The following is a 23,644-nucleotide window of genomic DNA, read 5'->3' on the forward strand; positions in this document are numbered from 1 at the left end:
GATGGATCTTAATGAGTCATTCCAAGTTGCATCAATGGTTGAAAAGCTTCCTCCTAGTTGGATAGACTTCAAAAATTACCTTAAGCATAAGCGAAAGGAGATGTCTGTGGAGGAACTGGTGGTGCGTCTTCGCATTGAAGAAGACAATCAAATGGCTTTAAAGAAAGGCAGTGAAGTTGAATCTTCTAAGCTTCATATAGTGGAAGCTGGTCAAACTTCCAAGAGCAAAAGCAAGGGACCTCACAAAGGGAAAGATAAGGGCAAAAACCTAGGCCCCAAGGTAGGAACTTTCAAAAAGAAGCTCAAGTGTTACAACTGTGGCCAACTGAGTCACAAGGCTTCGGAGTGCCCGCTACCTAAGAGGGAAACCGTCAAGCAAACATGGTGAATGATAACATGGAGTTGGTGGTTGTGATAATTGATCTCACGGCTATGGTTTCTTAAGTGAATCTCACGGCTACTCGTCATGTGTGTCATGACAAGAGTGTTTTCAACACCTACAAAGAAGTTGAAGATGGTGAAAAGTTGTACATGGTAAATGCAGCTACCATGGATATCAAAGGTGTTGGTGATGTCATTCTAAAAATGAATTCGGGGAAAGAAGTGAAGCTTAGGGATGTTTTGTATGTTCCTAAACTTTGTAAGAATCTAGTGTCGGGTGGTTTATTGAAGGTTTTAAGCTAGTGTTTGAGTCAGACAAGTGTGACAACCCGAAATTTCCATTCGGTCAAACCCTAAAGGTCAACCACTTTGTATCATAAGTCAATGTCATTATTTCTTATTTTTAAGAAATATAAAGTTCGTTTGATTATTTTAATATTATTTTTAAACGAACGGGTGAAAGAAAGTGTCGTATCGGGTTTTGATTTTTGAAAACCGCAAACACTTCGCGTATTAGAAACACCCGACCAAAATTTTATGTTTTGGGTTTAGAAATCACCTAAAACCATGAACTCATGCCTATGTATGAGTTTACTCCCCAAAAAGTTAGTCATTTGTGTTTACTCCCCAAAAGTCAAAAGAGTAAACTCCAAGAACTCTTTCAAGTATCATCCTAGTTTTAATTCCAAATCTTCAAAGTTGTAAGTGTTCTAACCATTTCAAGTTAGTAAAACACTTAATCTAGTGTTTGTTCATCTATTCATCCATTCATTTATGTATTTTGTCTAGATTTTCCAAAACACCAAGAACACACACTATGTGTTCTTGGCCTTTTAGCTCAAATCAAGCCTTCTAATAGTAAGTGCTTCCATCCATGAGTGATTTTAAGCTAGTATTACTTTTGAACATCAAGAAAATTTGTCAAGAACACAAGGATATAGGTGTTCACGGTCCAAGGAGATGCTTGGACCGTAAACACCATAAAGTGCACCAAAGCGTGCCTAAGTCTTTATCTAAGCCCTAGTTTGATGTTTAAACCTTCCTTGACATGTTTAAACCCTTCCTTATTGTGTTTAAGCCTAGAAAAACATCAAAGACCATCAAATATAGGTGTTTACGGTTTGGGGATCTCCCAAAACCGTAAACACCCTAAAGTGGGCTTAAGTTGGTCATTTTTCTTCCTTAGGCTAAGAAACTAGCTCATACACTTACCAATTTGTGTTAAGGGCTTGAAAACATGGCTATACCCTTCCTCATGAGGGTTTACGGTAGTAAACCCAAAGGGAAAAGTCCATGAGACCGTAAACTCCTCCAAGGAGTGTTTTTGAGGTCCTAGTCCCTTCCAAAGGCCAAACCACTTAGTAGAATTGTTTCCAAAGGATTGCTAAACCACAACAAAACACCTAGTCGTTAGGACTAGAGTTTACGACCGTAAAACTCTAGAGTTTAATGCCGTAAAATCTTTGAGTTATGACATCAAAACCGTAAACTCCAAGGGAGTTTACCCTTGAACCCTAAACACCCTAGCTTTGCTTTACTAACACTTGGATGCAATCCTTGTGATCCTTAGCACTTGAAACAAAGTGTTTTCAAGTTCTAGAGTGTCCCAAATTATTTTATTAGTTGTAATTTGACTAACTAGTTATATATATATTCATTATATGATAACTAGGCTCGTGCGTGTGTACAAGTCTTTATTTGTCACCTAGCACCGTACTCGACACTTCAATCTAATCCACTCACCACAGGTGAGTTCATACCCCTTAATCAACGATTTAACTGTTTTTAAATGTTTTTGGGGGAGGGGATACAAGTAGAATTATGCTAATTATTATATCAATCACATGTGATTAATAAGCAACATTCAAATGATTGGCTACTCATTAGCCGTTTTACCAAACAATTTCCTTCAAATGTTTATCGTCAACACTTATTATGTTTAAAACTCCTTATTACACTGTACATTTTACTCAGTATGTTTCCATTCAAACTCATTTACAATTGTGTTTCAAGAAAATGCATCCTTATACTTAAACTGTTTTATCAAACCCATGCCTTCAAACCATTTTATAGATTGACATCAAGTCGATCTTTTCTTAGATAATAATTATGATCGAAGGTTTTACAAAACTTATTTTATGCTTTTATATTATAAATTGCATGCTTCTATATGTATAGTTATATAATAAATGTTTAAAAGACTTAGGAAGGCTATCCACCCGGTTTCCTTTTCCTCGATTTGGATGTGGTCTGGTGGGATATCGGGTACTCGTCCGAAGGTCGTTTAAATATTAGTTATATATCATGTGTACATATATAGTCATAAAGGTCCTTCCAGTTCATCCCATGCCCCTGGGTAGCAAGGGTATACATCTATGTCCATACGTACCAGTTAGATTACTAGTAAACTACCATATGGGTAGTTTAGGTAGATGCTAGAACAATTACTAGAACGCGATATCATACAATGAGTCAGTTCATTCATGAGTCAATACTTTCTAGATCATTACAGTACATTACTATACTTGCTATACTAGGAGAGAACATATACAACTATACTAGAAAGAGAACATATACAACTATACTAGGAGAGAGCATATACAACTATACTAGAAAGAGAACACATATAACTATACTAGAAAGAGAACATATACAACTACACTAGAAAGAGATCATATACAACTATACTAGGAGAGAACATATACAACTATACTAGAAAGAGAACATATACAATGATACTAGAATGAGTAACATTACATTACATATACATGAATACGTTAACAATTGTGATCCTGTATCGGAGCATGACTTCAATGTCATGACCCGAGTTGTAGCCAGAGTCTCTTGAAGGGAGAGCGTGAGTTTGCGTATAGATCTATACTGGATTGACTATCCTACACCTTGCTGCTAGCTACAGCCGGACCTGCAGGTCTACGGGTGCCAAATGTCATTTCTTTTTACGACCATACCTTTGTCGTTGTTACCAGTCGATAGTATGGTACAATAAATCACATGATACCTTAATATAAATCCAGTTTAAGGTAGTTAGTACAACAGTAGTTCCTATAATACAACCCTATAGTACTACATTAATTTCCCCTTTACATATATTTAGTGGTCATTTCACTTACACATTAAATGTACAAACTATATTTTGTTAATGATAGTTAGAGTTGGGAAAATGACACACTTTTACAAGAAACGGACATATAGATCAGTTAAGTCTTGGTAGAAGACTACGTTTAGAACAGTTAGGTCTTGGTAGAAGACACCCTCATATAATACTAGGAATCATAGGGATTTCTAGGGTTTTTCAAACATTTATAGTTGATTTGCAAAACATTGTTATACTTACAATTCATATAAATTTTAATACTTACAGTTCATATACATACAAATTCTTACATACAAATTAAGACACTAAAATACTTATGATCTCACCCGCTCCAAAGCTGATACTCGCTTTCAAAATTACTTGTATCCTCAGGTCATCAATAGACAGGTACCGACGTAAGGTTTAGAGAAGATGGAGCTCGTTCAAGACTCATCTTTCATTTTGATTTATGCTCTTAGTGTCTATTATAATTTAACAGAACACACTTGTATAATAATTATATTATTAATGCAATGGATGATGTTGTTGCTTGTTTACTACTTTTCATTGTTGTGATACTGTACATGACGTCCTCCGCCCCAGAACGTTTCCACCATTCATGGTTTTGGGGTGTGACAACAAGTTTGTTTTGTCCAAAAATGGTATGTTTGTGGGAAAAGGATATGCCTTGAATGGTATGTTCAAATTGAATGTAATGGAGACAAACAAAATGAATAATACAAGTTCTAGTTCTGCTTATTTGCTTAAGTGTTCAAATGTTTGGCATGGTCGCTTAGGACATGTAAATTACAATTCTATTAAACGATTAATTAAACTAGAATACATACCAAAACTTAATACTGACTCAAATCACAAATTCCCTACATGTGTTGAATCCAAACAAACTAGATTATCTTTCCAAACAATCAAAAGAAACACCGAACTTCTTGATTTAATTCACACTGATGTGTGTGATTTAAAGTCAATTCATACTCAAGGTGGGAACAAATACTTCATTACATTCATCGATGATAGCATGAAATATTGCTACATATATTTACTTAAGAATAAAGATGAAGAAATAGACAAGTTTTTCTTGTATAAAAATGAAGTTGAGAATCAACTCAACAAGAGAATTAAAGTGGTTAGAAGTGATAGGGGTGGAGAATATGTTTCTCCATATGCTGAATTTTGTGCGAAAAATGGAATTCATTATAAATTCACATCACTCTATTCACCTCAATCCAATGGAATTGCTGAAAGAAAGAATCGTACCTTGAAAGAAATGGTCAATGCCATGATAATTAGTTCAGGTGTAAACCAGTCAATGTGGAGGGAAGCTATTTTGTCGTCTAACTATCTTCTAAATAAGATAACTCACTAAGAAAAGAATGAAACACCGTATGAACTTTGGATGGGAAGAAAGCCATCATATAAGTACTTACGAGTGTGGGGGTGCCTAGTTAAAGTTGTTGTACCACCGCCTAAGGTACAAAAGTTAGGACCTAAAATAGTGGATTGTGTATTCATTGGGTATGCACAAAGTAGTAGCGCTTATCGATTCCTTGTGCATGATTCTAAGAATCCTGAAATACACATGAATACCGTAATGGAATCAAGGAATGCTTCATTCTTTGAAGATTTATTTCCTTGTTTGAACAAGGCAGTTGAAAGCCCATCTTTATCAAAAAAAAACGAAGTTGTTCAAGAGGAAGAACAAGCTCAATCCGAGGAAGAAGAGATAGTACTCAGAAGAAGTAAGAGGGCTAGAGTTGAAAAATCATTTGGTGATGATTTTTACACCTGTGTGGTGGAAAGTGAACCTAAAACCTAGCAAGAGGTGGTTACTTCTTCTAAGGGACCTCAACGGAAAGAAGCCATAAAAAATGAGGTAGAATCTATATTACAAAATCATACGCGGGAACTAGTGGATCTATCTCCGGGTAGCAAGCCACTGTGTTACCACCAGTTTTTTAAAAGAAAGATGAAACTTGATGGCAGTATTGATAAATACAAGGCAAGACTAGTAATCAAAAGTTATAGACAAAAGGAAGGTCTAGATTACTTTGATACGTATTCGCCAGTAACGCGAATAATATCCATTAGATTAGTTCTTGCCATTGCAGCTATTAGAAACCTGCAAGTTCATCAAATGGATGTGAAATCTGCCTTCCTAAATGGGGAGTTGGAAGAAGAAATTTATATGGAGCAACCTGAGGGTTTCATTGCCTCGGGACAGGAAAAAAAGGTTTGTAAACTTGTTAAGTCTCTATATGGATTAATACAAGCTCCAAAACAATGGCATCAAAAGTTTGATCAATTCATGACGGAAAGTGGCTTTAGTATCAATGAGTGTGATAAGTGTATCTATGTGAAAAACACCACTCATGGTTATCTCATCTTGTGTTTATATGTTGATGATATGCTTATCATTGGAAGTGATGACAAAATAATAAGATCCACGAAGGATATGTTGAAATCCAGGTTCAACATGAATGATATGGGTTTAGCAGATGTGATTCTTTGAATCAAGATCACAAGAACCCAAAGTGGTTTAATTTTAAGTCAAACACAATATATGGATAAGATTCTTGAAAATATTGCTAAGGGTGATACTAGCATATCTAGAACTCCAATTGACACTAGTCAACATCTACGTAAAAATAGAGGTGGCAATGTTAATCAACTGGAATATTCAATAATTATTGGCAGTCTGATGTATCTAATGAGTTGTACCAGACCTGACTTAGCATATGTTGTGAGTAGATTAAGTAGATACACTAGTAAACCCAGTTATGAACACTAGAATAGTATTACTAGGTTGTTAAGGTATGTGAGATACATGCAAGAATATGGACTGCATTATGGAAGACATCCAGTAGTTATCGAAGGATACACAGATGCAAATTGGATATCTGACATAAAAGATTTCAAATCTACAAGTGGATATGTGTTTACACTTGGAGGTACTGCTGTATCATGGGAAATCATCCAAGCAAACAGTTATACCTAGATCCACGATGGAATCTGAATTTATCGCCTTAGATATTTGTGCTGAAGAGGAGTGGCTACATCAATTTGCAGAGGACATTCCTGAATGGCCTAAGCCGGTAACGGCCATATGCATACATTATGATAACCAATCAACAATTGGTAGAGCTCAAAGTACAATGTATAATGGGAAATCAAGGCATATTAGATGTAGACATAAAACGATACGACAACTAATCTCTACGGGGGTTATCACGATTAACTGGGTAAAGTCAAAAGATAACATTGCGGATCTGCTTACAAAAGGCTTGAGTAGAGATGTAGTTTATAAGTCATCAAGAGGAATGGGACTAAAGCCCATGAATGAATAAATTCATACGAAGGAAACCTTACCCACAAGACTGGAGATCCCAAGATCTGGGTTCAAAAGGATAACCTAATTGTATGAGTGAGGCAGGTCACTGTGGGGGGGTTAACACTACCTCCTAGTCCATTCCTATATGTAGTGACAAAATTAGGCTAAACAGATGGTTTTTAATGATTCTTGGAATCACCCATGTGAGAGAGAAGTGGGGTCACTTCAAAGGGAATTATAGGGTCACAATTCCTAAAGCTCTTGCAGAACCAGGTTAGTGTTCATGACCAAATCGAACACGTTTATGAGGATATGGCCTTGTCAGGGAGAGTCCTATGAGATTTACATTGTCGCCTACATAAATGGTAGCTTAGTTCAAAGACATCGAGATCTACTAACTGCTAGGAGATTAAGTGTAACATCTTAAGGGAGGGTTCAAAGGGTAATACCTACCTATCCTATGCAGGATTCAATTGTTGAAAATTTAGTTTGGAAATTGGATGTAAAGAGATCGATCTCCATTCATGTGGGGGATTGTTGGAAAATTTAGTATAAATAGTTATATTTTTACTAACTTTGGACATATATAATTATATACATATGTTGTATATATAACTAACTCTAAGTGGGTTTGTGTTCTCCTCCACGAGGACTTCGAAACGATATATTAGATGTCCAAAATGGAGTATATGTGAATGAGATATTGATACTCAAAGAAGGGTATTTGAGAATAAATTTAGCAAAAAGGGATGAATGTGGGAACGAGTCCTGCATTGGTAGAAAGACCAAACTCAACAAGGTTTATAAGCTTGAATGCATGTAAGGCTTACAAGCTTGTGTCTATGGTTTTACTACAATTCCTACCCGCGTGCAAGGGGTGCCAATCTTGGATTTCGTAGACCAAAAACACCGAACTCGTGCATGGGCACGACCTGCGGACACGAATGAAACTCTGAAAACTCGGGCTCGTGCTACCCTGTTTTTTGCTAAACTTGACCGTTTTGGTCCCTATTTTTGAATTCTGTAACGGGTGCATTAATTAAGTAATTAATGACATTTATTGGTATTAAACGCTCAATCAATCATTGATTTGTTTCCATTACACGATTCAAGTATAAAAGGAGACCATTACCATCTCATTCTACACAGTAATGAAAATACTCTTCTTTCTCCTCCTTCTCTGTACTCCTGCTTTTGGTGACTCTTTCAGGCAAGTGAAATATCCGGCAGTACACCACTGTTAAGGTTGTTGTACGCTGGGAACAAACGACGAATTTGTTTAAGAGAATCGAGTCCAACTCGAGCCTCAGCCACCATGTTTTGCTACTAACCTTTTATTATAGGACATTTCAAGAGGAAAAAGAACTCCTTACACTCACATTTCCTAAGATTCAAATAGTGAAGTTTTACTATGTTGAGAATATGTTTTGAAGCTTCAAAATACTTTGACGACATAATTGTTTCACTTTTCAGTTCAAAATCAAGGGCTGCTTTAAATTTTCTTGTCTCAGTTAAAACTTAAACCTATATAATATTAAGGGTAAATTACACGAATGGTCCCTCTACTTTGGGGTAATTTGTGTGTTTGTTCCCTAACAACTTTTTTTAACTCGTATAGTCCATATATTAAGTTTTTATTGCGTCTTTAGTCCTTAACCGACTTGAATTTACTATATTTCCCTTAATGATATTTGTTTTTATCTTTTTATTATTATCTATTACTTATAATTAAGAAATGGTAATTAACTTTGTGGGTGGGTCCCACACAACCTCCTATCCTTTCCTTTGACTTTTCTCTCCATTCCCTTGAGTTTTTTCTCTAATCAAACCAAAACACACGTTTCTCTCTCTATCTCTCTTTACCCTCTTCAATCGACGACAACCACCATTACCGCCATCCACCTGCCGCCAGTACTACAACCTGGAAGAAGGTCATCAGCCATACCGTTATCGGCATCCTCTGTTCCAAACATTGATCATCTCCTTTCTAATCTACCACCGGTAACCTAAACCCAAATGAAAATCCCATTGAAAAAAAATCAATTTTCTTGTGTTGATCATTATATCTCAATTTCTACCTGCTCGAATTGGAGATCTATGGTGTGGTTGGATGGACATTTCGATTTTGCTTTGTTTAAGATTTCTATATTTCTGGATTTAGTTCCACTTCAGATTTCTAGATTGCCGATGGAGATGGCGATGGTGGATCTAGGTATCTTTCTTCTCTAATCCATCCCTTTCTTACCAGATTTCTCGATTATCGGATATGATGTCACCTTGGTCCCTTAACACGTCAGTGTTCTTACGAGATTGAACCAACAATTGAACCTATTGAAGCTGTAGGTTTGTCACTAGATACTACTTCTCCTCCATCCCGTACCTATCCTAGCCACCATCGTGTAAGGATTCAGAGTTGTCGATAATTTCGACCCACTCACTACTAGAAAAAAAGCCTTTTATGACACTCATTGCGCGTCGTAACAGGCTCAGACGACGCACAAATGCACGTCAAGGAAGGCCCTTTCATAAAGAGAGACGACGCGCATTTATGACGCTCATTTACGATATGCAATTACGACGCTTCTTTACGACACGCAATGCGTATCAAGGAAGGCCTTGTCATAAAGGAAGACGACACGCATTCGCGTGTCGTAACCTTACGACGTGCGTGTTAATGACACGCAATGCGTATCAAGAAAGCCCCTGTCAAGAAAGGCCATGTCATAAATGAAGATGACACACATTTTTGCATATCATAATTTTAAATGTTTAAAAAAATATATTATTTATAATTTACTAATTTTCAAATTAAATAATACATTAAAAATCTCATAATACAAAATAAAATACCATAAATAACAAAGATAATTCATTTCACTAATATGTCAAATACAAATAAACAAAGGATCGCATCATAATTAGCTCAATGAAGTAGTTCTTATACATTGTCTCTACCAAAAGATTCATCATGGAAACATTTTTGTTGGAAATAACTAAACAAAAACCTAAATACTAAGCAAAAAAATTATTGTAATCACCATTTAGAGCAGGATGAGGAGTCCGATCAGGCCATATGAGACCATTTAAGCAGAAATTGAAGTCATTTGGTGTATCTCCAAAGTCACCTCCATATGCCCAGTATTTGCTACCATTTGCATTTTCCTTGAGTAACCCCTGAAACCAGATGCAAATATTTAGAACTACCCTTGCACCACATTTAAAATTTTATAAAATTCAAGAGATGAGTTTTAAACCTTGTCTTACTGTAATCAGTTATGGTCCCGTTGCAAGTCCAATCGCTTAATTTCTTTTTTTATATTAATAATTTATTAGAAAAAAATGTTAATTAAAAAGCTTCTCACAACATGGGTCAGCAATCCGCAAGGTCAAAGAAACCGAATTGTCATCATTCTTTATCCCTTTCAACCTGAACTCGTTTTGCTGATGAATCCTCTTGAATTCAGCAACTCCATTTTTGGTGTTTAAACATACAAATTGATCAATCTCCATGAAATTCAACGATCTTGGTGTTGCCTCTTTCAGAAAAGGATCTTCTAGAAGCTTTCCAGCAGATGATCTTTCAGTTGCTGGAACCAGACATCTTTCTATGAATGCCTTCAGTTCAGAATCACCCACTTTGCTAAGAGAACCCGGTTTAATCCCATGTAGTTTTTTTTAAACAAACAATCATTTAACTTATTTGATTCCATTAATAAAGCTACCATTTCCAAAACTTACTAAGGTTACTTTCTTATAGATTTGAGCTGGATTTTTGCATTCGCTATAAGAATACTCAAATGTCACCATTTCCAACAAACACATCCCAAAAGAATATATGTCAACAAGTTCATTGTATTCCTCTCCATAAAGCTTCAGTGCCATGAATTCAGGTGTTCCTGGTGAAAAAAACAACAACAACATTAAATTCATACTACACTTGAAGAACATGTTTTGTTTTTAGTTAGTCTTACCAATAACACTCTTAGCAATTGATTGTTGCATGACAGTTGCCAATCCAAGATCACCAATCTTGATTTCTCCATTGTTCCCATTCACAAATATGTTGTCACATTTTAAATCCCTATGAATCACAGGTGGATTTTGACTGTGAAGGTAGTGAAGACCATTTAGAATTTGTCTTGCCCACTTCTTGATCGCTTTCAAATCAACCGTTTTATGTTTCTTCCGATATCTAATAAATGCAAATTAAGAGTCGAGTAAAATATATCATTTATTACATTAATTATATATATATATATATAATATCAAATCTATTATTTCTTACTGTCTAAGGCTTCCGGATGTGAAGAGCTCAGTTATCATATTTACATTTTTCTTTTTATGATCAACCCACGAATCAAAGAACATGATGATGTTATTGTGTTTTAATGATCTAAGAAGATGAACTTCTGAATATCATTTTTCCAAGTCTTGTGGTGACTGCATCACAACATCAATCCTCATATGATTCCAGAAATCAAACATGTAATTACAATAAAGTTGAAAAATCTATTCAATTCTATGTAATCGACTGATTGACCATTCATTTATTTTAAAACGTTTCAAAATAAAAGTCACATGAATCTATATAAATAGTTCTCAACCTACTTTCTAGTATCACAGATCCATTAGATTGATAATTACATTCAAGTACCATAAATTTATTTTCTACAGTTATCTTGTCATTAATAATTACAAAAAAAAATTATACATGTAGTACCTGAAACTATCACATGTTGGCATCCTACCGAACAAGGGTCCAATATTTACATAAGAGAGGGACCCCAAATATAATATTTACGGAAATGAAGTAATAACTGTAATCCTTATCCACTATGAGTTAATGACAAATTTTAATCTATGACTTACAACAAGTAAAATTAGGAAGAACAAATGTACCTGGATGTCAACTTTTGAGCACTTGTTATCTTGTAATGATAATCCTCTATTTAATTTAGCTTGTCTTAACACAGAGATAAAATGGTCATTTTGTTTCTGAGATGCTGACATTGTCCTCAAAACATCAGGTGGTATGTAAAGTGTTCTCTTATCATAAAGAGGATTGTTTGGCCTTCTTCCATTAGCATCTTTGATTCGTGAAGGATGAAGCCAGTCAAACTTACTAGCCATTTCAGATGCCACATCATCTTTTTTGTTTTGAGATGATAAATCATGAGAAAAATATGCACTTTTTTTTATTGTTCATAGGCATTTCAAATGCCACCTCATCTTTCTTGTTTTCATATAGTAAATCGTGAGAAAAGTTCACTCTTTTGCTATTGTTCATAGGCATTTCAGATGCCACTTCATCTTTCTTGTTTTTAGCAGGTAAATCTTGAGAAAATTTCACTCGTTTGCTATTGTTGATAGAGAAATCAGTAGTGGTACCAGTAGTAAAGCCAAAGGTAAAACCATCTTCTTGGACTCGCTTCAAACGTGGAATCAGTGGTTGTGCACCTGGAGTTTTTGGCCCTGTTATATCACTATCACTTTCTATGATCAAGGGATGTCCGTTATCCCCTTGACAAGCTGATTTTTCTACATCAGAAACATTTTTCATTTTTGACAAATTAGAAACTGAACCCTCCTCTCTTCCATTAGAGTAACTACTAACTACAGTTGTTAGATATTGAGAAGATATTATCACAGCTGTTATCTGACAAGTTCCTGCAGGTTGTGATCAAACACCATAAAATTCAACACACATTAGCAATCCAGACATAATTACCCATTTAGCCAATATAAGAGTTAATGGATGAGGGGTAGAAAAGGCATTTACCATTTTCTCCAAATATCAGGGGCCTTACGGAGAGTCCCATCTCCACTGCATGGAACATCACACAGCACACGATCAAATAAAAGTCCAATCATACTCATACCACCCAAATCAGAACCATTTGTTGTATTATTCTTTTTCCAGCAAAAACTTGGGAAATGTTGAGGTTCATGATTAGTCACAACCAAGTTAGAAGTGCACATTCTCTTTGTTAATAGAAACATATAGTATTTCCAAGAAAATACACTTACTTCAAGTATGTTACTACGAACAGCTTGTCCAACAAAAAACACTTCAGAAAGATCAAATCTTTGGTCATCAATAGCCTGAACAATACAAAATATATGGTTATATAAACAACAATACTAACAGAAATATATATTAAAAAATATTAGCAGAGACATAAGTGATAATACCTTGTTTTTAGGAGCAAAACCAGTCAAACGCCCAATGAAACGCACAAAACAACCAGTGCCGATGATATTACAGATATACCCCTGAATCAAATGAGATAGTAAGTTATTATATTCAAAAACAAACTACTGATGTATTTTCCCTTTTTCCACGAAGGCCACCTAGATAACTAACTTCAGGATCTTTCTCATTCACTTTATAAATTACACCCCACAGCTTCATTCCAGAAGTAATATTCTTCAAAATGGTCTTGTTAGCAAATCTAGACAATTTCCCACCATATGAATCACCAACAAGGAAACCCAAGTCTTTCGTCTTCTTCTACAAAACTATAGTCTATAGCCTCTGTTCAAAAATCTTTGCAAACCTAGAAACCTAAATATCAGGGGAATGAATTAAAACCCAATATACGTATAAATCAAATCACGCAACATGAAACAATTGGAAAACTAAAATTGCTCTTTAGCTTTAATTTCATAATTAAGATAATGACAGTTTACCTGGGAATACAAATGAAGATGAATATGACAGAACGAGTGATGAAAAAGAAGATACAAAGGAAGAATCAGCAAACATAGAAGAAATTTGGATGGTCTCATGAGAAAATATCATATGTATCTGGTAGGGATCGAAGATGGATTTGGTTATTTCTCCGCTTCTTTTTCCTGATTCTCGATACATTGTTCTTTTCTTTTCTCCCTTTTTCCCTATGAAAGTTGCTTAAAATTTTAGGGCTTCTGCACTTGGAGTTGCTGAAAGTTTGTTAATCACTCACACAAACACACCCTTATTTCTCCATTACCGAACAATCACCAGCCATCATCTCCTCACAACCCCTTGACAACCTTCAAACGCCACCTCACACCCTCACCTGCAACTAAAAAAAGAAATAATAAGAAGGGAGAAGAAGGGTTGTGATCGAACCAGAGGAAGAAAAGAGGAAGAAAGAGGAAGAATAGACACATCTTTTCTTTCTTCTTTTTTTCTTTTCGCTCCCAAATTCTAGCTGTGAATAGGAGAGCACAAGAGATATTGAGAGAATAGACACAAGAGAGACAGAGATATTGATTTAGGTACGGATGAGAGTTAATAACATATAATCATTTGAAGAAGAAGGAATTTGGATGGGTGAGGGTGGGGACGAGGAAAAATTGTTTCCTGTGAGACCCAGAGAACAAAAGCCCTAGTTCTTCCAAGTTTGGGATAGCGTGTCTTTAACGTCTCATAGGGAGAAAATGGTGGATAAAAGAGGATAGTCGACATCGTTGACCACTGTATGGCTGCCAACCTCCAAAAATACGAAAGGGAGGAAGAGTTACCGCCGCATAATGTGGTATAGGGTTTACAGAGAAAAGGAGAAGCAGAGAGTGAAGGTTGTCGGCTGGTGGAGAGGAATAATTAGTTATTCCTTCCCGAACAGCAACAACTTGATCAGAGAAAGAAACCTGCAAATGAGGTCTAGGTTTTACATGGAAACCCTAAAAGATGAATGAAACGCGGGGTTTTTAATTTTTTAGTATTTCATTTCGCCCTGTTATTAAAGGATGGAACGCACATTCCATTAAAATTTATAAAGCGACATCCTTAGATGACACACATGTGCCTTCCGTGTTTTTTTTTCTTTTTTGTTTAGAAACTAATTTAAGGGCACACAATCATGCGTGACCTAAATCGTTAAATTTTTTGAAGAGATGACTATTTTTTAATGTCACTCTCTTTTGCATAACATAAATCAATGAGTGTCATGGTTTGCGCGTCGTAAAAGGGTCTTTTTCTTGTAATGACTTGACTTAAGTTGTATCAAGTGGATTCAAGTATGGTGAATGAAGATTTGATGCATGTTTGTAATGAAACTGTTTTATGGGTTTCATTTTAGGTCAAATGTTTGATGTCAAGGTTATGTATATGGATTCGAATATGGTAAGTGTAGTCCTATTTTTTTATTTGTTGAAGTTGATGATTGGATTTGATGCAAGTGTGTTATGAATCATGTGACAATGTGGTTATAGTGAAAAAAATGGTTGAAATCAAGATTATGTATATGACTAGAGGTGGTTGAAGATGAGAAGAAAAAGGGAAGAAGAGGAGACAAACCAGGTGGTAATATGGTTACAGTGGAAACCGAAGCTTAGGATTTGAAAGGGAGAGGAACATGGTCAGGATTAAAGATGCAAACTATAGTCGATTAGAGCAGATCGGTACCTTTCCGGTGACACCATGAGAAATCTATATTATTTCAAGATAAATGATTCAAAGAGAATAAAAGAGGGGAAATAGAGGTCGAAAGGAGGGGGCGGCTGCAGAACAAGGGTGCAGTTAGGGGTGAGTGCGGTGCGGTTCGGTGCGGTTATTAACCAAAACCTCACCACTAATCGCAAATGCGGTTAACCCATTTTCAAACCGCTTGGTGCGGTTATTTTTGCGGTGCGGTTAGACGGTTATTTTTGCGGTGCGGTTTTGTTTTCTCTGTGTTGCAGTTATTAACCGCATGGATTTGGTGTAGTTATTTTGTGTGGTTTTTAACCAGAGTTTAGAGCTCAAACGGTTTTATGAGTTCAAACATACCACTTGTAATAATAAAAGAAAAACCATAATGTATAAGACAATTAACTTAAAACACAAACAGTTAATATCTTAAAGCGTCAAATCAATAGTAATTAACATATATTTCTTAAAATTGTCTAATTTCACCATTTTTCAAAGTTAAACATAACAAAAAACCATACTTTTGTCTTCTAATATTTTATTCATCTTTCATTAATGAAACTTGTCTTATTTTTTATATTTAATTTATTAAAAATTAATAAATAAAATTTGTATGCGGTGCGGTGCGGTTTTTTAAAAACTAATAACCGCACCGCACCGCAAATTTGCGGTTTTTGAAAAACAAAAAACCTCACCCTCGGTTTTTATTGCGGTTGCGGTTTATGAGGGTTTTATGGTTAATTTTAGTTGCGATGCGGTTTTTGCTCACCCCTAGGTGCAGAAAAAAGGTGGTCACCAGAGGGGAGGATTATGAGTCATCGGAAACTGGAGAGGGAAGTTGAAGGCAACCATGATCTGAAGATGAAGTCTGACATGTATTTAGTGTAGAGAGAGAAAGATTATGTTTGATATTTTTATTTATTATTTATTTTATATCTAATTTATATATACTAATAAATAAATAAACAATTAAAAGTTATATATATATATATATATATATATATATATATATATATATATATATATATATATATAAGGGTATGGTTGTCATTTTAAGTTGATCAATGACGAAATTCGAAATAAAAACAAATCGTAGGGACTATTTCAGTTAAAAAAATTGTTAGAGACCAAACGCACAAATTATCCAAAACTACAAGAGCATTCATGTAATTTAGCCTAGTATTAATAGCAACATATTATAATGTAAAGAAAATCATATGTATAATTAAGCTACATGTTGTTGCCTTAACCCTAAACTAAATCAATCTTAGGATTTATTAAATGTATGTTTGGTAGTGAATTTTTGAAAGCTTTTAGAATTCTTTAAGAAAAAAGATTGACTTGAAGAAAAGTTCATTCGACGATATGGTCATAAAATTTTTATTTTATGCAAAAAAAAAATAATAAGCCAAAAGATCTATAAGGTATTTTCTTAATAGATTTTAGAAACTTATAACTTTTAACAATTTTATTTTGGTAATTTTACACATTACAAAAGCATACCACTATTGTTTCCGAACATTTATTTATATATAAATAAAATTTACATCTTCCACTTTCAAATTACTAACTACTTTTATCAAAAATACACTAAACTAAAACACACAATTATACTTATCTACCTTACATGATCCATCAGGTCAAAAAAGGTGTAACATCCTATTTCAGATCGTCTGAGATTAGGGTTTGTGAGCTACAACTCGGGCATGAGGAAGTCTCGAAGTTACGATGAGTTGATAGAAGCGTAGGGAATCTCGACACCTTTCCGTGAGTATGAGGTTCATTGGAATCAGAGTTATATGGAGGAAGTTATGGAAGTTTGAAGTTTTGGCAGGATAAATCCCTCATTTGAGAAAGGTGGCAGTTGAGTACGTCGGGCATATGTGTGTGTACGTTTAGCCTACTCATGTGCGTGACTTTTAAGTGGAGCCTCCTAGTATGTTGGGTGTACCAAAGGGTACACTGGGCGTACTGGGGTCAGAACGAGAAGCCCTAATTGAGGGGTGTCCCTATATACAGAATAAGATGGCCTCATCCTTGGCCACAATCCTCAGTCAATAAACCCTCTTAAACCTTAATCCTTATTCTTGAGCTTGTGCGTGTCTAGTTGATAGCCTTAAGTGATTTTTTGTGTTCTTGGAGTAAAGAAGGAGCTTTGGAGAAGAAGGAGTGAAAGTACATGCCTTGGATCTGAGCATATCTAAGTTGGGAGCTTCATCATGAGGTATAAAGCTCCAAGCTTTCTCACTCTTTTGTTTTGAGCTTCATATTAGATTATTTTAGGGTTTTTGTCCCAAAGTTGGAGACTTCATGAGTTATTGAGCTCCAGAGACCATGGCCAACCCCATTTTAGTGTATTTAGTGGTTTTGTGTCCTAAAAATCAAGCCTGGGACGTTGGAATCAAGCCATGCATGAGTTATGAGCATTTTGAGTTAAGAGAGTGAGTGTTATGGGTGTTTGTGACCATATTAGCCATGCAAAGGCTTATAGTCACTGACTTTATGGAGTAAGGGATATTAGGGAATCTAGATTTGTGATTTGAGTCAAGGTCTTTACTGATTAAGAACAAATGGGTAGAAAGAGTGAATTTGGGGAGTACGCTGAGCGTAATTCCAGTACGCCCTGCGTACTGCCCCAGTGTCCCCGATGGCCAATCTAGATTCGAGAGTACGCTGAGCGTACCAAGGGAGGTACGCCCCGCGTAACCTTACTATGGACTTTTAGGCTAAGTCTCATTTTTGGGCCTTGAGTGTTGGGCCTGGAATTTGGGCTTGTGTAATATAGTTTTGGACTAGAGGATGATATATATTGTGCTTTGGGCCCTTGAGTTGGGCTTGCCACTTAGATTAGAGAGTTAGGCCTCAGGAGAGCCCATTTATTACTAGGCCTTGGTGGGCCCAATGGGTTTTAGGTTATGAATTTTGGCTGGTTATTAGACTACCACTGGACCTAATGAGTAAGAGTTTGGACTTAGTTCCTAATTTGGTTAATTTTGAGTTTGGCTTAGAGTTAGAGGCCGGTGCGTAGCGGCAGCATTTATAGGGGCTGTTCATCATCTAAGGTGAGTCTTCTCACTACACTTTACCATGAGTGGTATCTATGTGTGACCAAAGGGTCTGATGTGCTTACTTGTGTTATGTGATATTCTACATTATGTCTTTGTGATTTATGCTAAGTATTTTGATTACGAGTTTACTGAGTTAGGATCGGAGCGTCCACCCAAGTTATGGGACCGGAGGGTCCCATTGAGACACATTGTCCGGAGGGTCTTATTGTGTTATAGCCTCAAGTGGCTAATGAGCTGTGTGTGGTATTTTGGGGTAAGTCACTAAGCTTCGTGCTTACCGTGTTATGTGATATGTGTTTCAGGTTTTCTCAGGATCGTGGGAAGGTACCGACATGATTGTACACACCAGTGAAAGAGTTATATTTTTAGTATCCTTTATTTTAATCAGACAATTATGAAGTTGCGAGTTGTAAAATAAATAAATGAGAGTTTTGTGAAATGTGTTATTATAATTATGTGATTTCAAATGAAAATTTTGTTTGAAAATTTACGGTGTTACAAAAGGGTTGTTGCTCCATGATATTGCAATCAAACGGTTAAAACACACACAAATTTCTTTCTAACCAAATCTTATTGATCACAATAGTTTCTGAATTTCAAAGAGAATATAACGAGTCACCAAATAATAAACTAACTCTCTGACGGTAATGCTCAACATCCGAAGACTTTTATTATTGTTCTTCTTGTGATACTTGTGTTCGAGTGTTTAGATTTTGGATGTTATTATACTTTGGTAAAATATGGTTATATTTTAAAGTATAATTCTTGGTCAGAGTGTTTTATCCCTTTGTGTTTATAGGTTGTATATCTTTTATGAATTGATATACTTAGCTCACTATAAACAATGCTCTGATACCAATCTGTCACACCCCAAAACCGGAACGGCGGAAACGTTCTGGGGTGGATGACGTCATGTCAATTATCACAACACATGCATATAGTAATCAAAGTACAACAAAACATTGCATTAATAGTAATAATTTTACATGGTTACTTTACAATACATCAAAGTAATACAGACAAATGTAATAAGTACGGCAAGGTAATAAGCTATCTTCATCAACAACTCCTGGGATGTACCTGTCTAATGCTAACCTGAGAATACAAGTTATTTGAAAAGCGAGTATCAGCATTTTTACAAATGCTGGTGAGCTCATAAGCATTTAGTGACATTTATCCAGATAACTTTATAAAGTAGTAGTTTAAGTGTTTTACTGTGTATTAGAGTTCTTTCCAGAAAATCCTATATTTTATTTATTAAAGCAGCCTTCTACCAAGACTGGTCAGTGTTATGTGGTAAAAAGTAGTTTTCCCTAAATTGCTATCGTTATCAAAATACTGAATTTGATTATTAAAGAAAGCAAGAGACAACAGGGAAATAACATATGCCTCAGCAGTGAGAACTGCTGACTAAGGCAAAGGAATCATAGACTCTAGAAGATTATCGAACAAAGTACACGCCTGGTTTAGTCTAACAAATAGAGACTCAGACCCCAGAAGGTACCAAATGAAAGGTACAGCTGGTAAGGTCTAAACAGTGAATAACAGACCCCAGACAGTATCAAATGAAAGATATGTCTTGCAAGGTGTAAAACAGTGAATACAGTGAATATAGACCCCAGACAACATCAAATGAAAGATACGTCTTGTAAGGTCAAAAACAAAGAAAACAGACCCCAGACAGTATCAGATGAAAGATACGTCTTGTAAGGTCAAAACAGTGTGACTCCGAAATGAATTACCAGCATACAGTGTAAATTGCTGGCGAGATACCGTTACCTTAAGGCCAAAGAATTATAAGGTAACCCGGGATACTCGTAACCATACTGACTAGAGTTCCAGACACCCTAAAAGTGTCTATAAGTTGTGACATTTGTCACCCGTTGGCTTGGTAGGTCGGGACTGTATCTAGCAGTCTGGGTACGGGGTTGTCAATCCCGCATAGATCTATACACACAATGTCCGCTCTCCCTACAGGAGACTCTGGTTACCAACTAGACTACGGAGAAGGCCGTGTCCTGAAGATGCATCCCAAATAGTGGGTAGAGACTTCCAACTAGTGGGTTTCTAATGTAAGTGCTGAACTAGAGGTAGAGACTCTTAACTGAATTGATTGGAATAAACCCGTATGTCTATGCTTGTGTACATAATATATAACTAATGAATCAACGACCTTCGGATGGACATCCGATCCCACCAGACCACATCTCAACGAAGAAAAGGAAATAGGGCGGACAAGCCTTCCTAAGTCCTTCAATCATTATTTATATGCATCTATACAAGCACAGACATACATCTAACTACGCTTGAGTGTGTATCAAGTGGAATCATATCGTGAAGTATAAATGTATAGTGTGGAATAACCGACTTGTGAAGTAAAAGTGTACAGTGAGATATCCGAGTCGTGAAGTATAAGCGTACAGTGGAACATCCGAGTCGTGAAGTATAAGCGTATATAGTGGGATAATCGAATCGTGAAGTATAAGTGTACCAAGTGTAAGTGTATCACGAAGTGGAGACGACGATAAGTGAAGTAAGAGCATCTATCAAGTATACGAGGCTACAAGTATAAGCGATATAGAGACAAAAATCTGGTATAAGCGTATCACGAAGGAAATGCGTTATCAAGTAGGAGTTTTAAATAAGTAAAAGCGAAGCAGCAGTAACAAACAAGTAAAAGTATACGTTGTGAAAGAGAATTTGATGAAAACCTTGGAAAAACCTTTATATTTAGGAAAAACGCATTTTGTATTCTTCGGTAAAATCAGTATGAAAGCCTTTAGAAATCTTTGGAATCTTTCGTAAACCAGTTTAAAATGAATTTAGGTAAAACAATATAAGTAAAAGTTTTGAAACAATTGAATTCCCTTTTGAAAACCATTATAGTGTCCTACTCGGTAAAACAGTGTACAGTGTGGTAAAATCTTGTGCATGCGGGTTATCAATCACATGTGATTGATATGATAACTGGCATGTTTAACTTGTATTCCCCCCTATAAAACATGTAACAACATTTAAAAGGTTCATTCAGGGGTATGAACTCACCTGGTGTAAGTAGGTCCGACGAAGGTGCCGGTTGAGCGTTCGGTGTCACGCAAGGACTCGAACACACACAATGACCTATTTAACATATGATAACATATGTTCACATACAATTAGTATATTTAATACTAATTAAACAAATATACGCGCTCAAAGGAGCGGAAAACACTTTGGACAAGTGTTTGGGTGTCCTGGGTAGCGTATAAAGGTGCGTATGGCTTAGGAATGGAGTTTACTCTCCGAGAGTAAACCCCTTTATATGATGTTTACGGCCCAGGGACTACTCACCATGAGTTTACGGCCGTAAACTCATGGTGAAGGGTTCTAGGGTGTTTAAGGCTTCTAGCTTGTTCATGGGATTTTTCTAAGTACTTTTCCAAAAAGGCATCAGTGGGTTTAAGGCTTCTAAGGGCATTATATTGGAGTTTACGGCCTAGGGACAACTCCTAAGGGAGTTTACGGCCGTAAACTCTCATCCTTAGAGTTTTGTGAAGTTTAAAGCCCCTAATATCTTGCTAGTAATTTATAATGAAGTGTAATGCCATTTTAGGGGATTAAAACTATCATTTGGGTGTGTTTTGGGGAGTTTACGGCCTAGGTACTTGCTTGGGCCGTAAACTCCTTTTGTCCCTCCATTTTGATGTGTTTAAATGGTCTAAACCCAAAATACCAAGCCCCTAAATTATGTATGAAGCCTAAGGGTGATTTGGAAGTGTTTTTGGGGCCTTTTAACAAGATTTAGAGGTGTTTACGGCCTAAGCTTGTGCTTGGGCCGTAAACTCTTTTTTATGCCCTAAAACTTTATGTTTTGATGTTTAAACACTCATAGGCTAAATTCCCAATTAGTTTCCAAGCTTAAGGGTGAGTTTAAAGGCAAGTTTGGCATCATTTTAGGGGTTTACGGCCCTAGAGTGTTCTTGGGCCGTAAACTCCTTACTCCTTGCCTTCATGGACGATTTTTGGGGTAATAATACAGCTAGTAATGTTTAGAACAAGCTAAGGTAAGTGGACTTACGATTTGGAAGCGTTTGGTTGCGGATTCGGGTCGAAAACGAGTTTAGAGAGAGAGAGAGAGTATAGAGAGAGAGGGTGGAAAAGCTCCAAATGGAGTTTACTCCCCCTTATATATGGGTGGGAGTTGGAGCTCAGTGGAATTCTACCCAATACTACCGTTATACGGGGCTTTTGGTCGCACCCGATTTAGTGGTCGTAACAATAAAAACTAACTTATTTCCAATTAAATGGAAATGTGTGTTATGTGTTTTTATTTCCTTTTATCACGACTTAACGGCATATTAAATGTAAGCAAATGGAATGTTTATTTAATTGAAGACCTCTAATTAACAGAACTTTTATAAACTGGAATATTCCGTTAACAGTAACGGGGTAATGTAACAGAATAACTTTGGGTTGTCACACTTGAATCTATATATCTTATGTTGCTGGTCCAACCTTCAACATACTCTATCTTTTAGTACCTTCAAGTATTCAGATATTTGTTGAATCGTCTTTAATGGATAAGTGTTCAGGCTTTAGGCAATTCAAGTTGTCAAGTTAGCCCTAATTTTCTTGGTTAGCTTAGGTTAATTGAGTCCTTAACTAAAAACTCAGTCAACTCTGGTTGATAAGTAATGAAAGATTATAGTATAAATCCCTTGGCCATCATCAACTCACTTGGTTTGACCCTCACAATCTCCCTCCATTTAGTGATATCAAAACTAACTATAATCGTACAAAATAACAATTCTTATGTTTCTCTTATACAAATTGCAATGTTTTCTTTAAATTTAATTAATTTTAACAAGTATATTACATGTGAGTTGGGTTATATAAGATATACTTGAATTTAGCCAACTCCATCTAAGAACTCATTTTTAATCAACACATATGGAGCAACCCTTAGCTATTCATTTCTCTTCTCAGTCTCTTTTAAAATCAACAAATAATATCATTTATCATTTGTGTTCTTTTATAATTAAGTTGTAATGCTTGGTCCAGGTATCATTTATGTCTCAACATTTTAGAGTTTTGGCCTGGAACTCAATGAGTTGGGGAGCTCTAACTCATCGTGTAGGGATTTATTTGGATGTGTAGATTAAGCACCTAACTCGATGAGTTGGGGAGCCTCAACTCGACGAGTTGAAACTGGGATGAAAACTCTAACTTTCCAGGAATTGTACCCTATTTAAAGGACTTAACCTCTAGGACTGGCCTCCTTACCAACCTCCCTACCCAGAGAAAACCCTAGAATTGCCTTCCTCCCTGTTCATTGAGTTTTGTGAGTGTTTGAGTGATTGTTGAAGATCTTTGAAGGAACG

General features: G+C 36.1%; 1 pseudogene; it reads right to left on the bottom strand.

The window, feature by feature from the left end:
• Nucleotides 1–9,833: 9,833 nt before the first annotated feature.
• Nucleotides 9,834–11,951, bottom strand: LOC145068268 (putative serine/threonine-protein kinase WNK11; annotated as a pseudogene).
• Nucleotides 11,952–23,644: the final 11,693 nt, after the last annotated feature.

The sequence above is a fragment of the Lactuca serriola genome, chromosome 8 (genome assembly GCF_051521515.1).
Source record: "Lactuca serriola cultivar US96UC23 chromosome 8, Lser_US96UC23_V15, whole genome shotgun sequence".
NCBI lineage: Eukaryota > Viridiplantae > Streptophyta > Magnoliopsida > Asterales > Asteraceae > Lactuca > Lactuca serriola.